This window comes from Sciurus vulgaris, assembly GCF_902686455.1.
Source record: "Sciurus vulgaris genome assembly, chromosome: 17".
Classification (NCBI taxonomy): domain Eukaryota; kingdom Metazoa; phylum Chordata; class Mammalia; order Rodentia; family Sciuridae; genus Sciurus; species Sciurus vulgaris.
The window spans coordinates 74034945-74047562 of record NC_136478.1 but is presented as its reverse complement, the minus strand read 5'-3'; the positions used below and the strand labels follow the sequence as shown (position 1 = coordinate 74047562).

General features: G+C 43.8%; 1 long non-coding RNA gene across 1 annotated transcript in view; it reads left to right on the top strand.

Moving 5' to 3' along the window:
- The window catches only part of LOC306647941, a 203182-nt gene extending 198076 nt beyond the window's left edge, over positions 1-5106 (top strand). The window contains exons 2-3 of the long non-coding RNA XR_013760220.1: positions 4783-4873; positions 4958-5106. This is a non-coding gene — a long non-coding RNA (uncharacterized lncRNA). The remainder of the gene's footprint in view (positions 1-4782; positions 4874-4957) is intronic.
- The last annotated feature ends 7512 nt before the right edge of the window (positions 5107-12618 follow it).

Genomic DNA, 12618 nt, shown 5'->3' with positions numbered 1-12618 from the left:
GAGGTCCTCCCATGTCAAGCGCAGGGAGGAGCATTCTGGCTTTTGAAGAACAGGGAAAAACGTTCTACCATGTGAAGCACAGTTTGTTGCATTGTGCCATGTGAAGAACAGGGATGAGCATTTTGCCTTTTGAAGCACCATGAGAAGCAATGTGCCAGGTGACGAAACAGGAGGAACATTCTGCCAAGGTGAAGTAAAGAAGGAGCACTGTGCCTTGTGAATCAGAGAAAAGAACATTCTGCCATGTGAAGAAAAAGGAGGAGCATTCTGCCACGTGAAAAAGAGGGAGGAGTATTATGCGTTTTGATCAACAGGGAGGAGGATTATGCCAGCTGCAGCACAGGGAGCAGCCTTCTTCCAAGTGTAGAAGAGGGAAGAGCATTCTGCTATGTGAAGCACAGGGAGCAACATTTGGCCATGTGAAAAGTGTGAGGAGCATTCCACGTTTTGAAGAACAGGGAGGAGAATTCACTCATGTGAAGCACAGGGATGAGCATTCTGCGAGGAGAGGGACAGGGAGGAGCATTCTGGCAGGTAAAGAACAGAGAGGAGCAGTCTGTCATGTGACAAACAGTGAGGAGCATTCTGCCAGATGAAGTAAAGATGGAGCATTGTGTATTTTGATGTACAGGAAGGAGCATTCTAACATGTGAAGAACAGGGAGGAGCATTCTGTCAATGAAGAACAAAGAAGATGAAGAACAAAGAACAGAATTCTGCCATGTGAAGCACTGGGAAAAGCATTCTGCCATGTGAAAACACTGAGGAGCATTCTGTGTATTGAAGAACAGGGAGGAGAACTCTGTCATGTGAAGCACAGTGAGGAGCATTGTGCCATGTGAAGAACAGAAGGAATATTCTGCTATGTGAAGAACATGGAGGAGCATTCTGCCAGATGAAGTAAAGTGAGAATAATTCTGCCAGGTGCAAATCATGGAGGAGTATTCTTCATGCGAAGAACAGGCAGGAGCATTCTTCAATGTGAAAAACAGACAGGAGCATTCTGCCAGTTGAAGAACAGGGAGGAGCATTCTGTCATGTGAAGCACAGGGAAAAGTATTCTGCTAGGTGCATCACAGGGAGGAGCATTCTGCCTTGTGAAGAACAAGGAGTAGCATTCTGGCAGGTGAATAACAGGGACAAGAATTCTGTCAAGTGAAGACAGGGAGGAGCATTCTGCCTTGTGACGAACAGAAAGGACCATTCTGCCAGGTGCAAAACAGGGAGAATTCTGCCAAGTGCAGCAAAGGGAGGAGCATTCTGCCTTGTTAGCACAGTGGGAAGCATTCTGCCATATGAAGAAAAGGAAGGCGCATTTTGCCAGGTTCAGCACAGGGAGTAGCATTGTGCTATGTGAAGAACAGGGAGGAGCATTGTGCCATAAATAAAAAAAGGAAGAAAATTCTGGCATTGAATCACAGGGAGTTCCATTCTAATATGTTAAGAAGAGGAAGGAGCATTCTGTCATGTGAAGCACAGGGAGGAGAATTCTGTCTTGTGAAGTACAGGTAGGAGCATTCTGCCAAGTGAAGAAAATGGAGGAGAATTCTGACATGCGAGGAACAGGAAGGAGCATTCTGCCAATGAAGAAAAAGGAGGAGCTTCTCCCATGTGAAGCACAGGGAGGAGCTTTCTACCAGATGAGGAACAGGGAGGAGCATTCTGCCATGTGAAGAAAGGGAGGATAATTCTGCCAGGTAAAGGACAGGGAGGAGCATTCTGATCTGTGAATAAATGGGAGGAGCTTTCTGCCAGGTGAAGGACAGGGAGGGGCATTCTGCCATGTGAAGCACATGGAGAAACATTCTTCCATGTGAAGAACAGGAAAGAGAATTCTGCTATTTGAAGAACATGGAGGAGCATTCTGTCAGGTGAAGAATAGGCAGGAGCATTCTGCCAGGATAAGAACAGGGGGAGCATTGAGGCATGTGAAGAACTGGGAGGAGCATTATGCCAGGTGAAGAACAGGGAGGAGCTTTCTGCCATGTGAATAACAGGGAGGAGCATTCTGACATGTGAGAAAAAGAGAGGAGCATTCTGAAATGTGAAGAACAAGGAGGAGCATTGTGCACTGGCACGAACAGAAGGGAGCATTCTGCCAGGTACAGCATAGGGAGGAGCATTCTTCCATGTGAAGAACAGAGAGGAGCATTCTGCCAGTTGAAGAACAGGGAGGAGCATTCCACCATGTGAAGAATAGGGAAGAGCATTCTGACAGGAGAAGAACAGGAAGGAGCATTCTGCCATATGCAGCACTGGGAGCAGCATTTTGCCAAGTGAAATAAAGGGAGGAGCATTCTTCCATGTGAACCAGAGGTAGGAGCATTTGCCATGTGAAGAACAGGGAGGAACATTCTGTCAGGTGCAGAACAGGTGGGAGCATTCTGCCACTTGAAGAACATGGAGGAATATTCTGCCAGGTGCAGCAAAGCGAGGAGCATTTTGGTATGTGAAGAACAGGAAGGAGCATTCTGGCAGTCGAAGCACAGAAAGGAGCATTCTGTCTTGTGAACAAGATGCAGAAGCATTATGCCATGTGAAGAACAGAGAGGAGTATTCTTCCTTGTGAAGCACAGGGACGAGCATTCTGCATGTGAATAATAGGGAGCCGCATTCTGACTTGTGAAGAGCAGGATGGGGCATAGGCCAGGTGAAGAACAACGAGGAGCATTCTGAGAGTTGAAGAACAGGAAGGAGCATTCTGCATTTTGGAGCCCAGAGAGGAGCATTCGGCCATGTGAAGAACAGTGAGAATCATTCTGCCATGTACAGAACAGGGAGGAGCATTCTGCCAGGTGAATTACAGGGAGGATCATTGTGCCATGTAAAGAACATGGTGGAGCATCTGACATGTGAAGAACAGGGAGGAGCTTTCTTCCATAAGAAAAACAGGGAGGATCATTCTGTCATGTGAAGCACAAGGAGGAGCATTCTACCTTGTTAACAGCAGGGAGGAGCATTTTGCCATGTGAAGAACAGAGGGGCGCATTCTGCCAGGTGAAGGACATGGAGGAGCATTCTTCCAGGTACAGCATAGGGAGGAGCATTCTGTCATGTGGAGAAACGGGAGGAGTATTCTGCCATGTGAAAATCAGGGAGGTCCATTCTGCATCTGCATTGTGATGAAGAGGAAGGAGCATTCTGCAAGGTTCAGCACTGGAGGAGCATTCTGCCATGTGAAGAACAGGGAGGTAGGTGCATTCTGCCATGTGAGGAACACGGAGGAGCATTCTGCCAGGTGAAGAACAGGGAGGCTCATGCAGCCAGGTGAAGTAAAAATGGAGCATTCTGCCATGTGAATAAGAGGGAGTGCATTCTGCCAGGTGCAAAACATGGAGGAGAATTCTTCCATGTGAAGAACAGGGAGGAACATTCTTCCATGTGAAAAACAGGTAGGAGCATTCTGCCAGGTGAAGCACTGGAAAAAGCATTCAGCCAGGTGAAAAACAGTTAGGAACATTCTGCCATGTGAAGCACAGAGAGGAGCACTGTGCATTGTGAAGAACAGGGAGGAGCATTCTGCAATTTGAAGCACTGAGAGGACATTCTGCCATCTGAAGAACAGGGAGGAGCATTCTGCCATGTGAAGAACAGAGAGGAACATTCTGCATTGTTAAGAACAGGGAGGAGCATTCTACCATATGAAGCACAGTGAGGAGCATTTTGCCATCTGAAGGACATGGTGGCACATTCTGACATGTGAAGAACAGGGAGCAGCATTCTGCCATGTGAACAACAGGGAGGAGCATTCTGCCATGTGAAGAAGAGGGAGGAGCCTTCTGCTTTGTGAAGAGCAGGGAGGAGCATTTTTCCTTGTCCAACACAGGTAGAAATATTCTGCCTGGTGCACTACAGGGAGGAGCATTCTGCCATGTGAAACCCGGTGGGGTGCATTCTGCTAGGTGAAAAACAGGGAGGAGCATTCTACCAGGTGAAGGACTGGGAGTAGCATTCTGCCATGTGTATCATAGGGAGGAGCATTCTGCCAGGTAGATCACAGGGAGGGGGCATTCTGCCATGTGAAAAACAGGAAGGAGCATTCTGCCAGTTGAAGATCAGGGAGGAGCATTCTGCCATAAGAAGCATAGGGAGGAGCATTCTTCCATGCATAGAACAGGGATGAGATATGGTTTTCAAGGTGGACTAGAGGGTGGCTGCATTTCATGTTGCTCCAGGACTCAGGATTCAAAAGAGGAGATACTGAGAGACTTGGGACCAACTCAAAACAGCCGGGTGAGACTCTCCCATTGGGAGGCGTCCCGGTTGGGGCAGTAGTCCCGGAACACAAGGAACTTTGTGAAGTAGAGCTGCCGAGCAAGACACCCCTTCCCCCGCTGGGGCAGCGAGCTCGAACAACTGGGAGCATCATAGAGGAGGCTGCTCAGCACAGCGCTTGGACTTGGAGCAACCACTGGGGCTCTGGGTGGCTGCCCAGAGGAGGAGCAGTGAGGAGAGCTATGTGGACGCAGAGCGACCACTCCCGAATGCCAAGGCCTGCCCTGAGGAGGAGGAGGAGGAGAAGCACGGGGGGTCGCTTGGACTCGGAGTGACTGCACCAGAGCTACAGGCAGTTGCCAGAGGAGGAGCTGCATGGCGAGCTGTTTAGACCCAGAGAGACTGCTTCTGAACACCGGGGGAGGAGCTGCATGGCGAGCTGTTTGGACTCAGAAAGACTGCTTCTGAACATGGGGGGCTGCCTGGAGGAGTAGGAGGAGGAGTGCGGCGGGTCACTTGGACTCACAGTGACTGCATCAGAGCTCCAGGTAGCTGCTCAGAGGAGGAGGCAAGTGGTGAGTTGTTTGGACTCAAAGCGACCGCTCCTGAACACCGGTGGGCTGCCTGGAGGAGGAGCGTGGTGGGTCACTTGGTCTCGAGTGGCCACACCAGAGCTCCGGGAAGCTGCCCGGAGGAGGTGTGCAGCGGGTCATGTGGACTCAGAGTGACTCAGAGCGACACAGATTGACTGCTCCTGAACAACCAGGGGGCTACCTGGAGGAGGAGGAGGAATGAGGCGGGTCACTTGGACTCAGAGTGACTGCCCAGGGCTATGGGCGGTTGGCGGGAGGAGGAGGCAGGCAGTGTGTTGCGTGGACTCCTAGTGACCGCACCAGAACACCAAGTGGCTGTCTGCAGGAAGAGGCATGTGGCATGACTCTGGGACTTGGAGCAATTGTACGGGGCTCCAGGTGGCTGCTCAGAGAAGGGGCCACATAGCCAGATGATTAGGTGCAGAGCAGGGTCCTAGGCGGCTTCTTGGTGGAAGAGCCACACAGAGACATGCTTAGGGGCGGAGCGAAGGTTCCAGGAATGCGGGCAGATTCTCTGAGGAGAGGAGGCCTAAGGAGACTTGTCTATGAAGAGTGAGGCTCCCAGGCTCAGGAGGTAGGTCCGGGCCCGTGGGAACATTGTACCGGAAGGCAGCCCAGCCCAGGTGGTAGCGGTAGATTGAGGGGAACCCCTAGGAGGGGAACTGACCAGCGAGACCTCCCCACCAGTTAAGTCTTCCCTGCTGGGTGAGGTTTTCCCACAAGGACGGTAAAACCAGAGACACAGGCCCAAACAGGCCTTGCCTCAGCCCGCAGCCTAGATCCCCTTTGGATGACCATTGGTCAACAAGTGGAGGCACCTCAGCCCACTAGCAGGGAATATACCCCACCTGAAGTCCACACCCATCGAGAGACAGCTTCCTTGTGGAGCACCATATTATCAACTTCCTCCAAGACTTCAGCCTACTGAAGGCTAAGAGGGGATGTACTAGAAATCTTCAGGGACATTGTAAGTCAATAGAGGAAATCTGCAATATCTCAGCGGTCCACTGATACCTGAACAATATGAGAAAATAAGGGAAGAAAATGCCCCAAACAAATCTAGATGTTACATCAATAAAACCCATGACAGCATTGCAGAAGAAATGACAGAAAAGGATTTTAGAATTTACATAACTAAAATGATCAGGGAAGCAAACGATGAGATGAAAGAGCAAATGCAGGCACTGAATGATGAGATGAAAGAGCAAATGCAGGCATTGAATGATCACACCAATTGACAGTTAAAAGAGCAAATACAGGAAGCAAAAGATCATTTCAATAAAGAGTTAGAGATATTGAAAAAAAACCAAACAGAAATCCTTGATGAAGGAAACAATAAACCAAATTAACAACTCCATAGAAAGGATATCCAGTAGGATAGAACACCTGGAAGACAGAACCTCAGATATTGAAGACAAAATATTTCACCTTGAAAACAAAGTTGAACAAACAGAGAAGATGATAAGAAATCATGAACAGAATCTACAAGAACTATGGGATATCATGAAAAGGCCAAATTTAAGAATTATTGGGATTGAGGAAGGCTTAGAGAAACAAACCAAAGGAATGAACAATCTATTCAATGAAATAATATCAGAAAATTTCCCAAATCTGAAGAATAAAATGGAAAATCAAGTTCAGGAGGTTTATAGGACTCCAGATACACAAAATTACCACAGACCCACACCAAGGCACATTATACTGAAAATACCTAACATACAAAATAAAGACAGAATTTTAAAGGCTGTGAGAGAAAAGAACCAAATTACATTCAGGGGGAAACCAATCCAGATATCAGCAGATTTTTCAATCCAGACCCTAAAAGCTAGAAGGGCCTGGAACAACATTTTTCAAACCCTGAAAGAAAATGGATGCCAACCAAGAATCATATACCCAGCAAAACTTACCTTCCAATTTGACGATGAAATAAAATCCTTCCATGATAAACAAAAGCTAAAAGAATTTACAAAAAGAAAGCCAGTATTACAGAACATTCTCAGCAAAATATTCCATGAGGAAGAGATGAAAAACAAAGAAGAAAATCAGCAAAGGGAGGAATTATCCTAAAGGAATTGTCAAATAAAGGAGGAACCAAGTTGTGTCATACAAATAAATAAATAAAATTTAAAAAATAAACCAAATGGCCGGGAAACCAAATCATATCTCAATAATAACCCTGAATGTTAATGGCCCGAATTCATCTATCAAAAGACATAGACTGGCAGATTGGATTAAAAAGAAACATCCAACAATATGTTTTTTGTAAGAGACTCACCTCATAGAAAAAGATACCCATAGACTAAAGGTGAAAGGATGGGGAAAAATATACCATGCACATGGACTCAGCAAAAAAGCTGGAGTATCCATCCTCATTTCAGATCATGTGGACTTCAAGCCAAAGTTAGTCAGAAGGGATAAAGAAGGACATTTCATAGTGCTTAAGGGAAGCATAAATCAGCAAGACATAACAATCATAAGCATCTATGCCCCAAAGAGTGGCTCATCCATATATGTCAAACAAATCCTTCTCAATTTCAGAAACCAAATAGACCATAACACAATAATACTAGGTGGTTTTAACATGGCTCTCCCACCACTGGACAGATCTTCTAATCAAAAATTGAACAAAGAAACCATAGAGCTCAATAATACAATCAATAATTTAGACTTAACAGACATTTATAGAATATACCATCCAACCAAGTGCGAATACACTTTCTTCTCAGCAGCACATGGATCCTTCCCTAAAATAGACCATATATTATGCCACAAAGCTAATGTTAGCAAATAGAAGATAGAGACACTACCTTGTATTCTATCAGATCACAATGGAATGAAGTTAGATATAAATGAAAGAGTAAAACACAGAAACTATTCCAACACCTGGAGATTAAACAATATGCTATTATATGATGAATGGATAACAGAAGATATTAGGAAGGAAATTAAAAAAAATTCTTAGAGGTAAATGAGAATAAAGAAAAATCATATCAAAATCTCTGGGACACTATGAAAGCAGTACTTAGAAGGAAATTTATTTCGTGGAGCGCATTTAATTAAAGAAGTAAAACTCAACAAATAAACGACCTAACATCACAGCTCAAAGCCCTAGAAAAAGAACAGCACACCAGCACCAAAAGCAGTAGAAGACAGGAAATAGTTAAACTCAGAGCTGAAATCAACGAAATTGAAACAAAAGGAACAATACAAAAATTGATGAATAAATAGTTCGTTCTTCGAAAAAATACACAAAATTTATAACCCTTTAGCCACACTAACAAAGAGAAAACGAGAGAAAACTCAAATCACTAAAATTCGGAATGGACAAGGAAATATCACAAAAGACACGATTGAAATACAAAACATAATTAGAAGCTATTTTCAAAATCTATACTCGAACAAAATAGAAAATTTCAAAGACATCGACAGGTTTCTAGAGACATATGAATTGCCTAAACTGAACGAGGAGGACATACACAATTTAAATAGAACAATTTCAAGTAATGAAATAGAAGAAGTCATCAAAAGCATACCAACAAAGAAAAGTCCGGGACCAGATGGGTTCTCAGCCAAGTTCTACAAAACCTTTAATGAAGAGCTTATTCCAATACCTCTCAAAGTATTCCATAAAATAGAAGAGGAGGGAACCCCCTCCCAAACTCATTCTATGAAGCCAATATCACCCTGATACCTAAACCAGGCAGAGACACATCTAGGAAGGAAAATTTCAGACCAATATCCTTAAGGAACATCGACACAAACATTCTCAACAAAATTTTAGCAAATCGCATACAAAAACATATTAAAAAGATAGTGCATCATGATAAAGTGGGCTTCATCCCAGGGATGCAAGGTTGGTTCAACATCAGGAAATCAATAATGTAATTCACCATATCAATAGACTTAAAGTCAAGAATCACATGATTATTTCAATAGATGCAGAAAAAGCAATTGATAAAATACAGCACCCCTTCATGCTCAAAACAGTAGAAAAAATAGGGATAGTGGGAACAATCCTTAACATTGTAAAGGCCATTTATGCTAAGCCCATGGCTAATATCATTCTAAATGGCAAAAAACTGAAAGCATTCCCCCTAAAATCTGAAACAAGGCAGGGATGCCCTCTTTCACCACTTCTATTCAATATCATTTTTGAAAGTCTACCAGAGCAATTAGACAGATCAAAGAAATTAAAGGGATATGAATAGGAAAAGAAGAACTCAAACTATCCCTATTTGCTGATGATATGATTATATACTCATAGGAACCAGTCAATTCCACCAGAAAATTCTTAGAACTCATAAGTGAATTCAGTAAAGTAGTGGGATAAAAGATCAATGCATATATATATAATGCATTTTTATACATAAGTGATGAATCTTTGGAAAGAATAATCAGAAAAACTACCCCATTTACAGTAGCATTGAAAAAAATAAAATACTTGGGAATCAATCTCACAAAAGAGGTGAAAGACCTCTACAATAAGAACTATACAACACTAAAGAAAGAAATTTAAAAACCTTACAATATGGAAAGATCTCCCATGTCCTTCGATAGAAAGAATTAATATTGTCAAAATGGCCATACTACCTAAAGTGCTATACAGGCTCAATGCAATTCGAATTAAAATCCCAAAGATGTAACTTACAGAAATAGACCAAGCAATTATGAAATTCATCTGGAAGAATAAGAAACCCAGAATAGCTAAAGCAATCCTTAGCAGAAAGAGCGAAGCAGGGGGTATCACAATACCAGATCTTCAACTCTACTACAAAGCATAGTAACAAAAACTGCATGATATTGGTACCAAAATAGACAGGTAGATCAATGGTACAGAATAGAGAATATGGACACAAACCCAAATAAATGCAATTTTCTCATACTAGACAAAGGGGCCAAAAATATGCAATGGAGAAAAGATAGTCTCTTCAACAAATGGTGCTGGAAGAATTGCAAATCCATATGCAACAAAATGAAACTAAACCCATATCTCTCACCATGCACGAAACTAAACTCAAAATGGATTAAGGCCCTTGGAATCAGACCAGAGACCCTGCACCTTTATTGAAGAAAAAGTAGGTCCAGATCTTCATCATGTCAGCTTAGGACCAGACTTCCTCAACAGGAGTCCAAAGCAGAAGAAATAAAAGCAAGAATCAATAACTGGGAAAAATTCAAACTAAAAGCTTTCTCTCAGCAAAGGAAACTATCAGCAATGTGAAGAGAGAGCCTACAGAGTGGGAGAATATCTTTGCCAATCATACTAATCTCCAGAATCTATAAAGAAATCAAAAAACTGTACACCAAGAATGCAAATAATTCAATCAACAAATGGGCTAAGGAAATGAACAGACACTTCACAGAAGAAGATCTACAAGCAATCAACAAACATATGGAAAAATGTTCAACATCTCTAGTAATAAGAGAAATGCAAATCAAAAGTACGCTAAGATTCCATCTCACCCCAATTAGAATGGCGACTATCAAGAATACAAGCAACAACAGGTGTTGGCGAGGATGTGGGGAGAAAGGTACACTCATACATTGCTGGTGGGGCTGCAAATTAGTGCAGCCACTCTGGAAAGTAGTGTGGAGATTCCTTAGAAAACTTGGAATGGACCCACCATTTGACCCAGCTATCCCACTCCTTGGCCTATACCCAAAGGACTTAAAATCAGCATACTACAGAGATACAGCCACATCAATGTTCATAGCTGTTCAATTCACAATAGCCAGATTGTGGAACCAACCTAGATGTCCTTCAGTTGATGAATGGATAAAGAAACTGTGGTATATATATAGAATGGAGTATTACTCAGCCATAAAGAATGATAAAATTATGGCATTTGCAGGCAAATGGATGAAATTGGAGAATATTATGCTAAGTGAGATAAGCCAATCTCAAAAACCCAAAGGACGAATGACATCGCTAATAAGTGGATGATGACACATAATGGGGGGAGGGAGGGTTTAGTGTTAAGGTTAGATTTAGGGTTAGGGAGGGGGCAAGAATGGAGGAAGGAAAACTTATTGAGGGAATAGAGGGATGGGAGGGGTGGGGGGAAAGAAAAAATAACAGAATGAATCAACCATTACCTTATGTAAATTTATGATTTCACAAATGTTATGCCTTTACTCCAAGTACAGAGAAACAACATGTATCCCATTTGTTTACAATAGAAAAAAAAGAAAAGAACAGGGATGAGCATTCTGCCATGTGAAGAACAAGGAGGAGCTTCTGCCATTGAAGCACAAGGGTGAGCATTCTCCAGGGGCAGCACAGGAAGGAACATTCTGTCATTCAAAGAAGAGAGGAGCATTCTGCCCTTTGCAGCACAGGGGGGGAGCATTCTGCCATGTGAAGCACAGGGAGAAGCATTGTGCCAAGTGAATATCACGGAGGAGTATTCTGCCAAGTGAAGCTCATGGAGGAGCATTCTGCTATGTGGAGTACCGGGAGGAGCATTCTACCATGTAAAGAACAGGGAGGAGTATTCTGCCAGGTGAAGAACAAGGAGGAGCATTCTGCAATGTGTAGATCACTAAGAAGTGTTCTGCTGGGTGATGAAGAAATAGGAGCATTATGCCAGGTGAAGTAAAAAAGGAGCATTGTGCCTTGTCAAGCACAGGTAGGAGAATTCTGCAATTTGAGGAACAGGTAGGAGCATTCTGCCAAGTGAAGAACAAGGAGGAGCATTCTCCCATGTGAAGCACAGGGAGGAGCATTCTGCCATGTGGAAAACAGTGAGGAGCATTCTGTTTTGTGAAGAACATGGAGGAGAATACTGTCATGTTAAGCACAGGGAGAAGCATTTTGCTAGGTGCAGCACAGGGAGGAGCATTCTGCCATGTGAAGAATGGGTGGAATTTCTGCCAGGTGAAGTGCAGAGAGGAGCATTCTGCCATGTAAAGAACATGGAGGAGAGTTTTGCCATGTGAAAGCAGGGAGAAGAATTCTATCATGTGAAGAACAGGGAGGATCATTCTGCCTTTGGAAGAAGAGGGAGGAGCATTCTGCCAGTCTCAGCACAGATAGGAGCATTCTCTCAAGTGTAAAACAGGGAGGAACATTCTGCTATGTGTAGAAAAGGGAGGATCATTCTAGCATTTGAAGAACAGGGAGGAGCATTCTGCCTTGTGAAGAAGAGGGAGGAACATTCTGCCTTGTAAAGAACAGGGGGAGAATTATGCCAGATGCAGCACAGGGAGGAGAATTCTGCTATGTGCAGCAAAGGGAGGAGCATTCTATATGTAAAGAACAGGGAGGAGCATTATGCCTTGTGAAGAACAGGGAGGAGCTTTTGGCCAGGTGAAAAACAAGGAGGAGCATTCTTCCATGTGAAGAACAGGGAGGAGCATTCTGCAATGTGAAGAACATGGAGGATCATTCTGTCTTGTACACAATAGGGTGCAGTATTCTGCCCAGTGAAGAACAGATAGGATCATTCTGCCTTGTATCGCACAGAGGAGCATTCTGCTATCTGAAGAACAGCGAGGAGCATTCTGCAATGGAAGAACATGGAGGAGCATGCTGACAGGTGAAGTACACGGAGGAGCATTCTGCCAGGTGAAGAACATGGAGGAACATTCTGCCAGATTTAGAAGCGGGAGGAGTGTTCTGCCATGTGAAGAACTGGGAAGAGCATTCTGCCAGGTGAAAAACAGGGAGGAGCATTCAGCCATGTGAAGAACAGGGAGGAGCATTTTGACATATGAAGAAAATGTTGGAGCATTCTGACATGTGAAGAACACAGAGGAGCATTCTGCATTGTGAGGAAAAGAAAGGACCTTTCCCCCAGGTACAGCATATG